This window comes from Bidens hawaiensis, unplaced genomic scaffold (assembly GCF_021521415.1).
Source record: "Bidens hawaiensis isolate Kalapana, Puna unplaced genomic scaffold, B.hawaiensis_p1.1 tig00008539_1, whole genome shotgun sequence".
Taxonomy (NCBI): domain Eukaryota; kingdom Viridiplantae; phylum Streptophyta; class Magnoliopsida; order Asterales; family Asteraceae; genus Bidens; species Bidens hawaiensis.
Window position 1 is genome coordinate 332,178 of NW_027491612.1, and position 20,495 is coordinate 352,672.

A 20,495-nucleotide genomic window follows, 5' to 3' on the forward strand; every position below is an offset into this window, starting at 1 on the left:
CCAACAAGTCACATTTTTTTAGTCTCAACTTTATATATTTTCCCAATTGTCTATATTTTACTAAAATCCATGACATACATATGTTTCTCAAGAATTGTGTTATAAACCAAGAAACCCCATTTCTACACATTTAACTTTATATATCCAAATCTAAAATACCTCTACAAGTTTATATTTTCATCTTTCAATAAACTAACTTGGATATATATTTAGACGAAATCCATCTTTTTCCACCTTTTCAACAAGTATGTAGACATCATCTTTTACAATATTCTTGTATATAATCACCTTTTACATGTTTTTAACTCATATTATATAACCCTTCTAAATCTTAACCAAAAATCATATTTATTAAGTTTCAACATACGTTTTAGCAATATTAACCATATTAACTTGTATTTTGATTCTTGGGTGTTAGAGCTAGCATAAACACACTTTATATAGATATAAAGATAGGCAAAAGAGGTTTAGCTCACTTAGATATAGGATTAAGGTTTAGAGAGAGATTAGATAGTCTTGAGCTCATTTCTCCAGGTGAAGCTCGTTTAACCTTTCGGAAGTGGTCTCCTACACCATCTTGATTCTTTAAACACAAGGTACATTAATAGAATGTTTTGTGTATGAAACAAAGAGAGAGAGAGAGAGAGAGAGAGAGAGAGAGAGAGAAAGAGAGAGAGAGTAACCGTGAGTGTAGAGTGAAGAAAAGTGGCAGATGGTGTTGGCGGTTCCGAGGTGTTGTCGATCACTGAAGTGTGGAGGTGGTTGCCGGTGGTGACGAAATGGTGGCGTGATGCGGTGACGTTACACCATAACATAAATCATACGAGAGTTGAAGGTGGTTGGTGGTGTTTCTCGTGTGGTGAAAGGTGGTGTTTAATGGTGGTGCAAGGTTGCTGCCGGTGGCGACAAAGATGGTTGCCGGAGGTGGCCAAGGTGGTTGTTGTTGTTGGTGCTGCTTCCGAACGGCAATAGAAGGTTGGCAGTAGGTGAGATGGTGTGCAACCAATGGGTGGTGAGCCGGTTGTGGAAGGTGGTGGCCGTGGTGGCATTAGGTAGACGAGAGGGAGAGATTGGAGTTCTTCTTTTTTTTTTTTTTTATAAAGTGTTGTGTGTGTTTGTTTGCAACCGTGTGTTATATAATTTATATAGGATGATATGAATGGATTTCCTAAGTAAGGTTGCTTGAATGTAAAGGTTAAAGAGTTGAAAAAAAGTTGGATTGATGATGGTTGAGTTCGGTCATGTCCCTAAAATTTAGAATGGAAATGATGGGTTGGTAATTGGTTTCTTGGAGCATACACAAAAATCTTAATATTACTTTATTTATTTTTGAAGAATGCATATGCATTCTTACCATGTAAGTATTACTTGGTAGTTAACTCATAAATAAAATAATGATAATAAGTTTCTGGTTTTTAAAATCTACATAAGTTGTCAAATATCACACAGAGATTTATAAATTATTAAATCTAATAAATAATGAAATAGCAGAATACACACATATTAATTATTATTATTATTATGTGTGTTATTTCCATTGCTCGAATAATTAATTCGTATTCGTGGTTGATATTTTGTAAATAAAATCATTATAAAATATAAAAATATAGTTGTATAAAATATAATTCAAACCTTAAAGGTTTATTAAATATGTTTCGATCCGTTAAATAGCTTGTCACCAACGTTTGTATTCGTCGAATAAATCCGAAAGTTCAAAAAAAAAAATTACTTAGATGATATGTATCGTGCATGCGTGAGCCTATGCTAGACTCGTTGCGATTAACTTAACCAAATTTACTCTAAAGGTAATTAACGTATAAAAATCATGTTTAGTACTTGTACGGAAAAAGGACTTAATTTACTTAGTGTCACATTCACCCCTTATTATTGAAATTTCATCCCGAAATTTGTTTTAAATGTGTGAGGATATTTTCGTTTTATTTCTTCCTCGCGTTCCCGAGTAAACTTTGGGCCGCGTTTCGATTTCCAATGAACTTTTACCCACATTTAATATGACTTCTTCTAGCCTTTTTGATTTTTCCTGTTCGACACTCTAATCGTTTCCAAAAGAAATTTTGAGCATGTTATCAATTGGGGGGGGGGGGGGTTCAACGGGTAGACACTCTTCATATTGCATACATGAAACGGTTCATGAAAACTTGCTAAGTTCTTCGATTAGCATATGCTTGTAAGCCATGGGACCCACCTGTGTAATACTTTAAATGAACCAATGTACCTCGAGTACCGTTTACCTCGTTTTCTAAACGAGCATTTCCATACGACTAATTGTTTTTGAATGTTACTTCATACTCTTATTCAAATGAATACCAAAAGTTTTCGATAGCAGTTGTTAAAACCTTGAAGTAAGGCAGCCGTCCCTATCAGATATATTAGAGACTTCGCATTTCATGCCTAAAAACAACTCTTCAGGCAGGTTCTAACTTTTTTGTTTCTTTATGTAGGACATGAGTCACAATATTATTTAAAAAATAATAACGATACTTTCGTCATACAAGAGAAATATCGTAGTACAATACCGTATACACAACCAAAAAGGAAATAAAGTAAAATACAATTTATATTAATATAAAGATTTATGTCGATGTCTTTGATGAGAACTTCAACAGAAACTCCTTGACTCGAGTCTTTCACTCATTGAGTATCTTCACATTCATCTTAATTTTTCCTTGATGTGGCTAACTCCATTGACTGCAACAAAAGATGAACAAAACAATATATATTGAGCGTGGTTGAGGCACGTATTCAATACGCTTCCCTTAAAACAGATTTTGGGTCTCTACTAAAGAGCCCTCTGTTTCCCAGGGTACAACAACCGGAAAAGTGTGTACTGCCGGGAAGGCTACACCGGATTCTTTAGTGTGATAGAACTTGATAATATGAATATGAAGTTTAGAGAGTTCTCCTCTACAATATTCCATGGAAAAGAAATATACTTAGGTTTAATTGTTTTTGATGATCATCAATTTTATTCCCAACTTCTCATCTTTTTCTTTAGACAAATTTATACAGTAAACATGGATGAGTGAAAGGTCTCACTTAATTTGAGACATAAACTCTAATAAATATCATCAAGTGACATAAATAAAACTCTACCCAAGAGTTTATTTTTAATTCACCATATTAAGAGTTTCATTAATATTTCACTAAATAAAATATCTATTCATTTAACATAAATTTCCAACAATCCCCCACATGAATGGAGATTGATCAAAACACACACAAGATATCCAATGGAACATCGACAGTTAAATATTGCAGGATAGGTAGGTGTTAGCGTTGAACCTTCCTTTGTGAAGTATACTTAGTCTCCTAGCGGTTAGTAGACGCGATGTCCTTAAACAAACCCCCATTTGTGTAGATGACAATAGACTTCACACAATACTCTCCCTAGCCAAGCACATCCCCTCATTGTCGTGTCCATTATGGTCCTGGAACACTAGCCTGATTCTGTGAAAGCTCTAGGAATTGCGCACCCCACAATTTCATTCGAAGCGGCCCCACTTCTCTTTCACATAAGTGATTATCCACAAATCATTAAGAGCATTAAGGTTATAATAATTTACACAAATCATTAACCATATATTATGCTTAGCCTCACAACATGTCACTGTTGTTATAGGAATGGACTAGGAAGTAATTAGACTCCCTTTATAATTTAGGAAGATATATATATATATTAGCTTATGTTTTAACTTATACATAAGCTATGCCCCCACAGTGACCACCCTTAGATATATATTTAGGCTGTCCTATTGAACTTAAATCTTGGGATCTCCAGTCAACTAAGTTAGGTTTTTCTTTATATACCCTTTTTCATGGGCTTTAGTCTCATTCCACAACTTGATCTCTACTAAACCCTCAGGTTGTTGGATCCATAACATTTTCTTTGACTTTGTCTAGTCATTATAGATAACTTGCGTAGTTGAGATCAGTAGTCATGATGTGTTCTTAACTTATAAGTTAATTTTGCCCTATTGTCAACTTTATAAGACTATAACCATAATGGCCACCTGAATCTGGTTATAATATTTATTTTTGTAAGATACACTTATCATTAAGGCAAACACATCTTCATTATACACTACGACCTTTTTGTCCTCCACTTAGTTGTGTGCTTGCAATGTTAGATTGAATTACAATAATCCTCATTGCTAAACCTTCCAAGTTCAAATGCAAGACACCTCCACATTTAAGTGCTATTGGATAACATCATCCAACTTTTTGGATGGGGTAAAGAAAGGTTCTTCCTTTCTACACAAGTGTGAGAAATCATCTCAATTACCATATACCCTAAGAGGGTTGTTTCTTAAATGGCTTCCCCCACATTTCTTGCATTTTGACATAGTTTGCTTAACTTTACTTATGACCATAAATCGGCACTCATGATTTGAACAACACCACGTCTTGTATCAGTGAGTTCATCAATGCTTACTAACTAATAAAGTAACACATGCCTTAGTGTTATCTTCCACCACTTGATAAAGTTTAAGGAAAATTTGTCATAAGGTTGTTAACAAACCATCACAAATCTAAGAGGATTATAAATCACCATCTAGAACATACCTAAAATTTGAGGTCTTTTGATGATCCTCATAAGTTATATCATTTCCTTAGATTGAATGAAAACCCTCTTTAAATTTGTCTATACATAAATTCATTCTTTTGTTGTGAATGTTTCACATTAATTAGTCTTCGCAAAGCACCATAATTAACAAGTACTAGTCTAGCATGCTTTAGACTACAATACTTTAGCATGTGAACAAAAAATGCATCATTTTTATCCTTCACAACCATTACAATATCACTTTGAAACACTCCACCCTTTGTTTAGACAAAATTATGAGACTTATTCATAATTCCCAAACCTTAATATTCAGCAAAGTCTCACAAGTTATTGTAAATAGAACATACATAACTTTTTCATTCATTTAAGGAACATACTCTTTTGCCTTTGATCTTCAAGGCTTCACCATTGACTTATATGGACTTTGAACGTAAGTTTTAATCCAAATTATTTTGATGAATACGTTTATTACCAACAAGATAAACACTACTCGTCTACAATCACTATTATGTTGAGATAAATTTCAAGTAGATTGACACTCAAACTCTTGGAATTCACATTTGCATAAAGTGATTTATACATTTCATCGTTGTCTTTTGAAATTATTTATTGAGATACTCTCTCAAAATGAAAGACAAACTTTCACATAGTTCAAACAAAATGGATGAGAGTATAAACATCTATATATTCATCACTCTTGTAAGCATATTATAACAAATCTCTTAATATTACTTAATATCAATTACAATAATAGCATAATAAATCTCTTATGATTCAACTCGGTGAATTTTTAATGATGAATATCCAAGGATTTAAATATCTCATCAACATATATTAATTCATATGTTACAATTCACACTTATTTAATCTCCAAGGAGTTAAATACGTCATTAACATATATTAATTCGCATTTACTGATTTTCAAAGAGTTAAATTATCACATTCTTGTGTATTTCATCTTAATACACTCACCTTGTTATTCCATGACCCTCTCATGATATGAATATACATAGGGCTGTCAATTCCTGACACGACCCGAAACCCGACACGAACCCGACATGAAAAAATATAGGTTTTGGGTCGACTGATATGACCCGTTTTTTTAAATAGGTCAACCTGAACCCGACCCGTCTAAAAAGTGGGTCAATCCGAACCCGACCTGTCAAAAAATGGGTTGACCTGTTAACCCATTTAAAAATTTTATAGAAGTTAATATTTTGATTTTAGAGATAAGAAGGGTTAAATTTTAAAGTTAAATACTTTGATTTATAATTTTTCATATATCTATTAATTTTTATAAATTAAATTAATTACTTTTTAAATATTTTTGTCCACTCTTCACCTCCATTATTTATATTTTATTAGTCTTAGCCATCTATTCTCTTATTATTTCCATTCATTTATTCTTATCTTAAGCTAAATATGTGAGACTAAGTTTGTTAATTGGAAATGAGAGATAAATTGACAAAAACAATTAGATCTATCACAAAATTGTTAAAATGCTTTATATGAATAAGAGTAATTGATTGTCTAGGTTAATATTAAGCCACTAGATATTAACCATATTCGTAAATAAACGTATAATGGGTTGACCCGAAACACAGCCCGAACACGACACGAATTTAAATGGGTCGACACGACCCGACACGACACGAATAAATATATGGGTTAGGTTAGGGTTGAAGAATCTCGACACGCCAACCCGCCAACCCAAAACCTATTAACCCGATAACCCGTCAACCCGACACGATTGACACCCCTAATTATACGTTTGATGTATGGTCTTAGACTTTTGTCAATGCCACAACTCACAAGTTGTTTCTTATGCAACATTCTGTTTGCATTGTCCATTTAAAATTATTCTTCTTTTTAAACATAAATTTTTCATTAAAAAATTTAGAAAATAATTTTGTACGTCACAAAAAATATTGTTGTATTTGGTTGTAAAACTGCATGTGTTATCCGAAGATATTGAACATAAAATAATAATACAACCGAAACTACAACATAAAGTGTAAAACACCTTTTAATAAAAATTCGATAAATAGATAAATAGACGACATTTAGACATCAAATCACAAAGTGTTATTATCTTCAACACTTTCATCATCGGACCGAAATCATCTTAGTGATATCATTTTATGTTACGTATTGAGGTACTCCCTCAAATAGAACTCCATGCATATATATCCATATCCTCGTTTCAATTTTGAAACCATATTCTTGAACAAATATGTTCAAGTTAACATCAAGTTGTTGCAATTACTACACTTAAGTGGCAAAGCTTGAACAATCTATCTTGTTCACAAAACACGAAGTTGTTTTCCATCAAAAAGTACCCTTAAGAACGTTATCTTATTTTAACATACACCACTTTTAGCAAGAGTAGCAAACCACTTTAAATTATCTAAAATATGCAAAACTTTGTTTAAAATCATTTTAAAACAACTTTCTTACTTTTTGCAATATTTATATTAATAATAAGGGTTTATAATAAACAAAGTCAAGACCTAAAACATTAAACAATTTTATATGGTTTAGGTTTAAGACCCTTGTACTAAAATGGTTTCTAGCACATATATTAAAAAGCATGTTATAACGCAAATATAAAACTGAACGTTTACATATAACGTTTTCCAATGATAGAATCTATAAAAGAAATCATTTCTACTTGTTTCTAACGCACATGTTAGAAAATTAAATGTTTACATAAAACATTTCCTTTAAATATGGTTTATAAAATAAACAATTTCTAACAGACATGTTAGAACTTTAACGATTCTAACGGGCATGTTAGACAAAAGACAATACATACATGAAACATTAGACGTTGAGGAAAAACCTTTTAAATTGTTGGTTTTTCTAGTGTATAACCCAAAAGTTACTCCATTAACACCAAATTAATGCGGAAATTATTAGTAACTTAATATGAGGAATATGAACAGACACACGTGGAATATTTTGTGCATTATTTAACTAAAATGCACATGTATGTCTCACTGCATTATTTTCTAACACGCCTGTTAAGAAATTAACGTTTACACAATACGTTTAAACACATATTTATATATATAATAAATCTCATCTAACACGCATGCTAGATATTTAAACATATGGTCATATGTTGTATACCAATCAATGTTGTAAAACTCCCGAGTAGGCGGCCGAATACTCCCCGATTACTCCACGTCTAGATCGAGTACTCCCCGCCTCGACCGAGTACTCCGTAGGTATATTCCAAGTAATCCCCGATTATTCCCGAGTAGTCTCGACTCCCTAATCGACCGCCTAGGACCGCCTAACGACTTTTACAACGTTGATACCAATACACCCGGTCTAACCCACAAGTTAGAAAAATAACCGATTACAAAATTGGTTTTAAACGCATGTTTTTTATGCACCATTTCTAATACGATTTTAGAAAACCTCCAATTACAAAAATCATTTAAAAATGAACGGTTTACTAAGAACCATTTCTAACACGGTTGTTAGATATAAAACCTCAACGGTTATCCAAAAACTGTTTCTAACATGGTTGTTAGAATACTCACGATTACAAAAATCGTTTCTAAACCAAACGGTCGAATCAACATTTCATTATGTAACACACTATTTTTTTTAAATATAAGATTGTACTCCAATCTTTTAAAATATCCAAAACGATGTTGTACTACATATGATATTATTTCCCAAAATTATTTCTAAAAGTTTCATGAAAAAAAAATTTTCAAAAACCCTTTATACCAATTCTTTCGTGAACCCAAAATCCTTATAAATAAGGTTTTAAGATTGTAGCAACAATCTCACGAAATCTGTTTTAAGATTGTAGGACATGGGTCATAATATTATTTAAAAATAATAACGATACTCTCGTCATACAAGAGAAATACCGTATACACAACCAAAAAGGAAATAAAGTAAAATACAATTTATATTAATATAAAGATTTATGGCGATGTCTTTGATGAGAACTTCAACATCACTCGTTGAGTATCTTCACATTCGTCTTAATTTTTCCTTGATATGGCTAACTCCATTGACTGCAACAAAAGATGAACAAAACAATATATATTGAACGTGGTTGAGGCACGTATTCAATACGCTTTCCTTAAAACAGATTTCGGGTCTGTACTAAAGAGCCCTCTGTTTCCCAGGGTACAACAACCGGAACAGTGTGTACTGCCGGGGAAGGCTACGCGCCCGAGAGTCCACCGGAGTCTTTAGTGTGATAGAACTTGATAATATGAAGATGAAGTTTAGAGAGTTCTCCTCTACAATATTCCATGGAAAAGAAATATACTTAGGTTTAATTGTTTTTGATGATCATCATTTTTATTCCCAACTTCTCCTCTTTTTCTTTAGACAAATTTATACAATAAACATAGATGAGTGAAAGGTCTCACTTAATTTGAGACATAAAGTGTAATAAATATCATCAAGTGACATAAATAAAACTCTACCTAAGAGTTTATTTTTAATTCACCATATTAAGATTTTCATTAATATTCCATTAAATAAAATATCCATTCATTTAACACAAATTTCCAACACTTTATTATTTTCATTTTTTTACTTGTTTCCCTTGATTTGGAAGAAAGTGCAAACTTCGTTAGACGTTGACGATTACCTAAGTCGTGTCGAATCCGCTTGGCTTCTTAGCAAGTTTGGTAACATAATTTGTCGAGAATTACTCCCATTAACAATGGAATCTCTCTAGTGGTAATAAATGTCCTGATGCTTTATATATATATATATATATATATATATATATATATATATATATATATATATATAAACGAAAACCTTAAAATCATATGCGTCGCGATGTGGTCGCTCCCCCCTTTTATGGAAGCCACCAGATTTCTTGATTTTTAAATGAAGGTCTCTCATTAATTTACTCAAATTCATGGGTATGGGTCTTACCAAAACCAGATAGCTCTTAAACAGGTTATAACATCTCATTAAATTAAAAGTTAATCTAACCAATTATTTGATATGAAAATCCTATAAAATAGGGATATACTAAAATTTAATATCCTATTTAAAAAGAAAAATATATTATTTGTAATTAATAAACAATTTTATATTAAAAAAAACATAAGCGGATCATTGGTCACCAAATCCAGATAGCTTTTAAACGGGTTATAACATATCGTTTATTTATGAAACTCTTTCATTCTCAAACCCTAAGTATATTATTAACTTTCTTACAATAAAGAAAATTAAAATCCAAAAAATAAATACTAAAAACAAAAAATGTAAAACAACCATTCTCTCAGGCCATCAGATTGCTTTATTTGTAAATGAAGGCTTCTCACGCATTTGACCCGAATTCACGGGTAAACGTCTCGCCAAACCCAAATAGCTCTTAAACGGGTTATAACATCTCATTATATTAAAAAATAATTTAATCAAATATTTGATATGAAAATCCTATAAATTAGGAATATACTAAAAATTAGTATCCTATTTTATTTTAAAAAAAAAGATATTATTTATAATTAAGAAACAATTTTATAATAAATAAAATAAATGGGTAATGGCTATCACCAAACCCAGATAGCTTTTAAACCGAATTATAACATATAATTTATTTGTGAAACCATTTCATTATCAAATCTCAAGTATATTAATTATTAACTTTCTTACAATAAATAAAATTAAATTCCAAATATACATATGTAAATATTAAAAACGAATAACGTAAAACAACCACCGTAATACGGGGGATAAAATCTAGTATATATATATATATATAGGGGTGGGTTCTAGTGAAAACTCCACTTAAAGAGAAAACTTAAAAACTCCTAAAAACTTTCAAACCCACACCGACCACATCTTCCTCCTTCGGTGACAAAGGCTCCGGCGACAAAGGTCCGACTACCGAAAAGACCTGGAAACGTCTCGATGCCATTGTTTTACAATGGATATACGGAACCATCTCAACGAACCTCCTTCAAACCATCATTAAACCCAACACTACCGCTTATGATGCCTGGAATGCACTTAAAAATTTGTTCCAAGATAACAAACCCACCCGTGCAATTCATCTTCAACAAAAGCTCACCAATACTCGGTTGGAAAATTTTGCCAATATGGAAGCCTACTGCCGAGAGGTAAAGATTTTGGCAAATCAATTAACCAATGTTGACGCTCCTCTCTCAAATCAACAGTTAGTTCTTCATTTACTAACCGGTCCTAACGAACAATACGAGACCGTTGCTACAATTCTTCAACACGATCCCCTTGCCAGATTTTAATGCAGCCTGGTCTCGGCTATGTCAAGAAGAAACTAGAAAAAATAACTTAGCATCTCATGCTGCTCAAGTGGCCGGTTCTGCCCTCCAAGCTTCTGCCTCTAAGACCGACTCTATAACACAGGAAAATCATCAGGACAACCGCCCAGATTACACATCATCTGATCGTGGTCGTGGCCGGGGTTGGTCGTTTCGGGGACGGGGCCGTAGACGCAACAACTCTGGCCGTGGACGAGGCATGTTCTCCTCCTCTCAGTCAACTTCGTTCTACCCTTAACCTTGGCAAAATTTTACTGGTTTCTCCCCTCAACAATGGCAACAACTCCTACAATGGTCTCCAAACCATAACCCGCCATGCCCCTATCCCACTAGCAATCGGCCTCCAAATCCTAGCCCGGGTATTCTTGGTTCTCAACCCGCTCAATCATACACTGCTGGCTACACCCCGACCAACATCGATCAAGCATTACACACGATGTCACTGTATCCCCAGAGCGTCCTTGGTACATGGATACAAGAGCAACAAATCATATGACTAATAATCCAAGTAACTTTTCATCTTTTTTTAATTCAGGTATTTTACGAAACATAATTGTCGGTAATGGTCACACCATTCCGGTTAATGGACAAGGCAACCAAACCCTACTACCACCCTACCCACCCTTTAAACTTAACAATGTTCTTTACGCACCCGACATTATCAAAAATCTATTATCGGTTCATCGTTTAACAACCGATAATCAAATTTCTATTAAATTTGACACGTATGGTTTTCTTGTGAAGGATCTCAAGACCAAGGCTCGTATCCTCCACAGCAATAGCGCCGGGGATCTCTATCCACTCACTCCTCAACTTCTATCCAAGATTCGGTCTCCTTCAACTTTTGTAGCCATTACTCAAGACACGTGGCACAAAAGACTTGGTCACCCATGACCCAATTTATTGCATTCTCTAAAGAAGTCTTGTTTTATTAATTATAGTTCATTAAATAATGATAAACTTTGTCAATCGTGTGTGTTCGGAAAATTTGTTAAACTTCCATTTGTTGATTCGTCTATGCCTACTTTTTTACCATTTGACATCATCCATAGTGACTTATGGACATCACCCATCATAAGTAACGGGGGACATCGATACTATATTTTATTTATTGATGATTATACTAACTTTTTACGGAACTACCTCATTAGCCATAAGTCCCAAGTATACTCAATGTTTTTTACAATTTTCCAATTTAATACACACAAAATTTGAACGTAAAATAAAACAATTTCAGTGTGACAACGGAAAAGAATACGCCAACTCCTCCTTCCAACAATTTTGCACCAATAATGGCATGCAATTCCGTTTTTCCTGCCCATGCACGTCTTCCCAAAATGGCAAAGCAGAACGCACCATCCGCTCCATTAACAACATCATTCGTACCCTTTTAGCCCAATCTCACCTTCCAAACAGTTATTGGCACCATGCCTTAGAAGTTGCCACATATATTCTAAACATCTTACCCAACAAAACCCACCACTTCATAACACCTACTCAACTACTCTACAATCGTATACCATCCTATAACCACCTTTGTGTGTTTGGTTGCTTATGCTACCTGCTTCTCCCTCACACCACCATTCACAATTGCAACCTCGTTCCAAACCTTGTGTCTTCCTCGGCTATGCAAATCAACATCGAGGATATAATTGTCTTGATCTATCTACTCATAAGATCATTATTTGCCTCCACGTAAAGTTTGATGAAACCACCTTCCCGTTTGCCAATCAACACAAACCCTCTCCTACCTCCTATGACTTCCTAACAAACAATCTTCACCCCCTCCACCAGCCTCATGTGGACAGTCTTCATGACTCATCTTCCACACCCATACCACTTGCTACCACAAATACACCAGCCCAAACTCAACCCTCGACCCAAACCCAAGCTCGCCCACCCCAACAATCTTGTCGTCAGGTCTACACACGTAGACCAAAGCCTATAGGCCAGCCAAATGATATTCCCTCCTTCATAGGGCCTACATATTCCGCTACATCGACCCAACCAAACCCATCCCCAGCATTCCTCCTCCACTACAACCAAGCTCAACGGCACAACCCCATACTTTCCCTCCTAAGCCTGCTCCAATATATAATACGACCCATTCTACTCGTACTATTTGCACTAGTTCAATGGATGGCATCACTAAACTTCGCTAACGATTTAATCTTTCTACCTCCATCATCATTCACATTCCTAAAAACCCTACGGTTGCCCTGTCTTCTCCGGAATGGCACAATGCCATGACAGTTGAGTTTATTGCCCTTATTGAAAATCAGACGTGGGAGTTAGTTCCACGCCAACCACATATGCGTGTTATACGTAGCATGTGGCTGTTTCGTCACAAGTTCAAATCAGACGGTACATTGGAACGCTACAAAGCTCGGTTGGTATGCGATGGTCGAAACCGACAACTTGGCATGGAATGCGGTGAAACATTCAGCCTGGTTGTAAAACCGGCTACCATACGAACAGTTTTATCACTTGCTTTGGTTCAATCATGGCAAATACATCAACTGGATGTCATTAATGCTTTCTTATATGGCACACTCAACGAAACGGTGTACATGTATCAACCCATGGGGTTTTGACATCAAAATTACCCGAACCACGTGTGTCTTCTCAAAATGTCGCTTTATGGACTTAAGCAAGCCCCGAGGGCATGGTACCAATGGTTCACCGATTTTGTGACAACACTGGGTTTTACTCAAAGTAATTGTGATAACTCCTTATTTGTGTATCACTATGGTCATGACGTTGCTTATCTACTCATTTATGTGGATGACATCATCCTCACCACGTCTTCTGATACCTTACGAGTTGCATTAATGGAAAGCCTCTAAGATGAATTCTCTATGAAGGATCTTGGTCCTCTAAGTTATTTTCTCGGGCTCACGCTCTCTCGCCAATGCAATGAGATGTTTTTATCTCAAAAAGCGTATGCACTTGATATTATTAAACGGGCCAGAATGGAATCTTGAAAATCTGTACCTACTCCAGTCGATACGAAGTCTAAATTAAGCAACTCGGATGGCATTGTTTTTGAGGATCCAACTCTTTTCCGCAGTTTAGCAGGAGCATTACAATATCTTACATTTACACGTCCCGATATCTCTTATGCGGTTCAGCAGATTTGTATACACATGCACTCCCCAAAGATGACACATTGGCATGCTCTACAACGTATACTCCGATATCTCCATGGGACATCATCATATGGCATTACACTTGGGCCGCTTAACACTATATCCCTGCGTGCCTACAAGGATGCCGACTAGGCTGGGTGCCCCGATACGAGGCGTTCAACATCAGGTTATTGTGTTTATCTTGGGGATAACCTTATCTCTTGGTCCTCGAAACGTCAGTCTACTGTATCTCGTTCCAGTGCCGAGGCTGAATACATAGGTGTTGCTAATGTTGTGGCCGAAATTTGCTGGTTGCGTAACTTGCTGTTAGAGCTTCGCAAACCATTATCCCACGCTACGTTGATCTACTGTGACAATGTTAGTGCTATTTATCTCTCAGGTAATCCTATTCAACACCAACGCACTAAACATATTGAATTAGAAATTCATTTTGTTCGCGAACATGTTCAACGTGGTAATGTTCGGATTCTTCATGTCCCATCCCGGTACCAAATTGCAGACATCTTCACTAAAGGCCTTCCAAAGATTTTGTTTGATGATAGCATACGGCTCCTCTCGCTTCGACTGCGGGGGTGTAATAGATCGGATATAGTTATATATATATATATATATATATATATATATATATATATATATATATATATTCATATTTGTAATTGGTTTATGATTAGGAATTTGTGTTAGCATATAATTGATATACTTGTAAATTATACCTATAAAAAGGGAAGAGAATCCATCAGATGATTCAGGGAAAATTATTCTTTCAATTACTATCAATAGTTGAGACGATCTAATTGAGGGTGTAAACCACATCCAACGGAATACATAACCTTTAATAGGATATATTATCCCGGCGGCATGGAGATGCAACTTTTCTATCTCTGGAAAAATATATATAGCGACTTCAGTCATTATGAACTGACTGGCTCAAGAAGATTTCAAATATCTTATTCCATGTTCTTAGTGCATTTATTGATATCAAAGAATGTTAGTCTGAATTCACGATTGAGAAAAGTGTCTGAGGTGTATAGAGAATCCGTCACGTCATATAAGGATTTTAGTGTTTATGCACATTGGCGTATCATCACCATTGTCAAAGATAATAATGACGAAATTATGGTAGGGACCCACCCTTTTGAAGTAGAACCCACATGTAACACTTGCGACTAGTGATTCATTTATAGATTTTGAAACATGAAATATCTTGATTTTATATTTGAATAGAGATCCAAATTAACTTTTTGGTCAATCAGACGAGAGACTCAGCACGAGTCCAGTGTAGAGACATGGAGTTTATGTCATGGAGTTTTCAAATTTGAAATTTATAAAATCCTAACTTGACAATAAAAAGTGCTACTTGTTAATTCAATTGACGTGGTTTATGGAGAAAGATATTGGTTATTTTTCATATCCTTGCGATCTAATATATTATTGAGGTGAACAGTATGTCATGAAGGCATCCCCTATTTCTGGTTAATAGAATTTGCGTAAGCAATGTAAAAACATAAGTGCGTTAGATTCAAGGTTTGATAGAGAGATGTGCTCACTATTTGCTTTATAATAGTGAATCGTAGGAATCAGCACGAAAAGCGAATGAAATTAGCGGGCTAAAGAGAATATTATTTATAGTTTATGAGAGAAGATGAAACTTAAAAAAACTCAAAAGATCGAAATGAAATTATATTTATTTATTTGTTATAAGACCTCCGTGTTACATGGGTATATTTAAGTTTTTGTTTTTAATCGTTATGCTATTTTATATTTTGTAATGATTTGATTATTTTTTAACGTAGTATTGTTTTGATTTTATACGTATATATTAGTTTGATACGTTTATTATATTTTTTAGCGTTTGAGTTCTTTCATTTGAGATCTGTAGGTTCTATAGATTTTTAAAGAACGAACATAAACAAACAAGAACATACTGATTTTTTTAAATGAAAAACATGAACACAAACATTTGTCTTATGAAAAATGGATTGTAGATGTAGGTGACAGTGGTGGTTGATGCATGAGAAAGGAGGTTGACGATGGTAGGTGGTAATCGAGAGTTAACCAGGTGATGGAGAGGATAGATCGGCGACGGAGAATATATAAAAGAGAGAAATTAAATTAGGTTTTGATGATAGAAGTATTTCACAAATAAATAAGATGTTATAACCCATTTAAGGGCTATCCTGGTTTGGTGAGACCTATGACATGTGAAAATTATTGTTTGATAATTAAGGAGTTATTTCACAAATAAATGAGATCCTATAATCCGTTTAAGGGCTATCTGTGTTTAGTGAGCCCTATAATCCGTGAGAATTGTTGTTTGATTATGAAAGGGTTTCACAACTAAATGAGATGCAATAACCCATTTATGGATTATCTGGGTTTGATGAGACCCATACCCGTGAATTCGGGTCAAACTCATAAGAAGCCTCAAATCACAAAGCAAGCAATCTAGTGACTTGAGAGGGGTGGGGAGCAACCAGAGAGTGACACATAGAATTTTTTTTGGTAGTCATTTAGATAGATAGATAGGTAGATAGATAGATAGATATTAAACAAAAAGAAAAAGAAAATCTACCTTTTGAGCATTGCGTGCCTATGTTATGAGAAGGGGGTCGGTCGTACCCTGTGAAAAAAGAAATTAATAGTATATACGTGTTAGAATCTCAACCGACCCAATGAAATTTTGACACCGAACACTGTGGAATTTAATGAATGTCAAAACGACCGCCGTGCAATTTTTAGAACGGCCCTCATGAAATTTCAAGACCGACCCGAATAAAAATAAACTTGCATATTTACAAGTATAATTATATAGATGTATATAAATATTTTATTCAATTAAATTTGTGTTTAATAAAAACTATTTAATATCGGCTTAAGCCCAATTGCAATCAATCTATATCCAATTTTTAAGCCCAAATGTTCAATCATTTTATAACCAACTTTAAACCCAATTCCCAAATTCTCAACTCAATCCACATTACCTAATTATAAAAAGGCTATTATGACACAACTAATATGTCTGAGTGAATTCAATGGATTAAGAGCTTAATCTTAAAAAAAAAGTTTTTGATTTCTATATATATTCTTTTGTTCACCAACTTCATTTGTATTGATGTATCAATAAAGCTTTCATTACCTGTTGAAACCGCAAACGTTAAAAGATACTTTTCGTCGTTGAAATACATGGAGTTCGATTTACGTAATCGGATGTGTGATGAAATTTAAACAATAGTTATATTTGTTTCATTGAGAAATACTTGCTTATAAACGCCAAACAAGATTACGATTTGGTTAGATTCTAAAAGATGAAAACCCGTATATAACAACTTTGGATATATTTGTATTTTAATTTTGCATTTCTAATGAAGTTTCACGTTTTTTTTTATTTATATGATATTTTATTTGATTATGTTTTTTATATGACCTGACCTGATTTCACTTGACCGAACCAGACCAAAAGAGTTATATACCGATATGGCTGAACCGGAGGGAAAGATAAGTTATACAGTGATAGTCAATTGAGTAAATGCTCAAAAAATTCCGATCATTTTGAAAAATTTTTGATTTCGTCGGTGGTTGTGAGAGAGGTGTGTTGGGTCGGATGAATATATCTTTGGCACCATGAAGTTTAAGTTGGTACCCAACCTTTAAATCTTTAATTAATGGGGATTTCAGACTTTGGTGGAGTACCTTTAAATCTTTAATTATGGAGCCATGGATTCTTGTTACTTTAAATAAACAGGATAATATGTTGACAAGTGGCTGGGTATCTTAAGTCACTTTAACAAGTAAACCTGTCATATTTATTTTTATCACAAATGCCCCATGTCTTTGTCAAGAAAGAACTATGGCATTATGTTGGTTATTAACCGAAGTAGTTAAATGCAAAATTCGTGCATTAGTAAGAGTGTAAGACGATAGAACAAGATGCTAAACCATTTATACTAATTAAAATAAAATATAATATTAATAGCATTGTGTATTACAATATTGAAGGTCGTGGAGATGTCACACTGCATTTTTGCTAGCGTACAGCGTACATACATATAGCTACAAACGCATTGGATACGGAGCACCCACAACTCAAAACTGCTAGCGCACAAAATATATATATCAAGGAACGTTTATAATAATGACATCGAGACACTTGAAAGTTGAAACCAAATTTGGGCTTCAACTAAGATTTAGTGTCCCTGATAACCTCGAGGCGTATAACTTGGGACATTTGTCCTTAGTATAGTAGTAATTAAAAGACACACTCGTTATACGTTAAGTAATAGCAAATACAAGATCAACAAATATGATCAACTCATATTACTTGACTTCAAACTAAGGGCTCTTGAAAAGAAACTAGACGATTAACCCATACAGGCAGGTAAGGCTCAGTGGAGATTTTAAAATGCTTGTCATGTTGGCTAAGTTTTCAGTTTTTACACAAGCTCACTGGCATTTATGTTCGTTTGTGGAAAGACTAGAAACTTAGCCAACTTGACAAGCATTTCAAAATCCCCAACAAGCGTTACCCGTATGAGTTGATCGTTTAGTTTCTTTTCAAGAGTCCTCATTTGAAAGTCGAGTGATAATACGAGTTGATCATATTAGGAGATCTTGTATTTTCTATAAGTTAACGCATAACAAGTGTGGTTTTTATTTACTACTGTACTAAGGACAAATTTCCCGAGTTTTGGGTACGCCTTAAGGTGATCGGGAACGCTAAAACTTACTTGAAGCCCATATCTGGTTTCTAAGTGTCTCGGTGTCATTCTTACAAACAATTAGTGAATCACTAATGGTGTGGTAAGTAAATTAGTTGTGTTAATTTGGATTTATTTCAGCTTATACTACATAGAAATAAATAATAAAAAGTTGACATGCATTTTTTTTTATTTATTGATTTGTCATAGAGGGTTCAGGATGCTATGAGAAAGGGTAAGCCTGGAATGAAACTTCATACCAAAATACCACTGGTTATAGCCTCCATAGTATTATGTCTATTCTTCTAATAAGCTACCTATATATAACTACAAATACTTTGGTTAGGGACCGCCCGCAACTCGAAACTGCTCGCCTACAAAATATATCACTAATAGTGATATATTTTGTAGGCAAGTAGTTTCGAGTTGCGGGCGGTCCGTAACCAAAGTGTTTGTAGTTATATATAGGTAGCTTATTAGTTTTAGAAGAATAGACATAATACTATGAAGGCTACTAGTGGTATTTTTGTACGGAGTTTCATTCCAGGCTCACCCTGGTGACAAATCAATAAATAAAAAAAATGTATGTCTAACTTTTTATTATGTATTTCCATGTAATTTAACTATATAAGCTGAAAATAAATCCAAATTAACACAACTAATTTACTTACCACACCATTAGGATAGGTGTTCCTCATATGGCCACAAATTGAAGCCACCACCTTGTTAGTGCGATCACTCACAGCAGACATGTTTACCTCAATGAAATTGTGCTGTAGGACTCAAGAATATGCCTTCATAATTGACACAAACCGAAGCTGTAAGGGCCCAAAACTGATTTAGAGTGCAAGGGGAACCTGAGGTCGACGGCAAGGGGAACCTGAGGTCGACGGCGGATCCAGAAATAATTCTGGGGGGGGGGACAAAATAGATCGTTAAAAAAATCGGTCAAATGAATTTTGCAGCACTTTTACGAATTTCATTATTGTTATAAATATACTTTCTGGCATCATAAACGAACTCAACCTTTGATTACTCTTTTTTGTTCAATACACACATAGCACAAACTGATGAAATCATCATGAAAAAAGAAAAATCGATCAAGAAGTTGACTACCAAACCAAGCTCATTGACATTTCATCAAACAGTTGGACGTTAGTGTTAATTATGCCTGCCTATATTCATAGTTTAGCGCAAAAAAAAAAAGACTAACCATATTATGCCAATAAGATAAATTCGAACACTCATTTACCAAATTGAACATAAACTTGGAAATTGAGCATGACGAAAAAAGATGAAAAATTACCTGAGGGGAACATCGGTTAATCATGGCCTGCAATGCAATTCAGATTCAATTTCAATTTGTGGAATGATGACCTGAAGAGAAAAAAGAGATATTCAAGAAATAAAGAAACCCATGTTTCTGGAATTCTAACAAGAATCAGTATGTTGATCAGTTCTTCAAGTATGTAATAGAAAACATGAATGTTATGATAAACCCTTAAGTAAAACATACATGTTACAGTAGGGGAAGTAGTAACCGCCCGGAGAAAGATGTAGACGACATGAATGTCAGCTTTTGAGTTCCCCTTTAGGATGTATGTTAATGATAGGGATTAGGGTTCTTGAGGAAACCAAATATGGAGAGATATATGGGTCACGAATTTCTTTAATGTGAGAGTTAGGTTTTTCTAATGATACTAATTAATCTCTTCCATGTATTTATATACACCCAAGGGGAACCCTTGATTAGCAAATAATGATAATATGG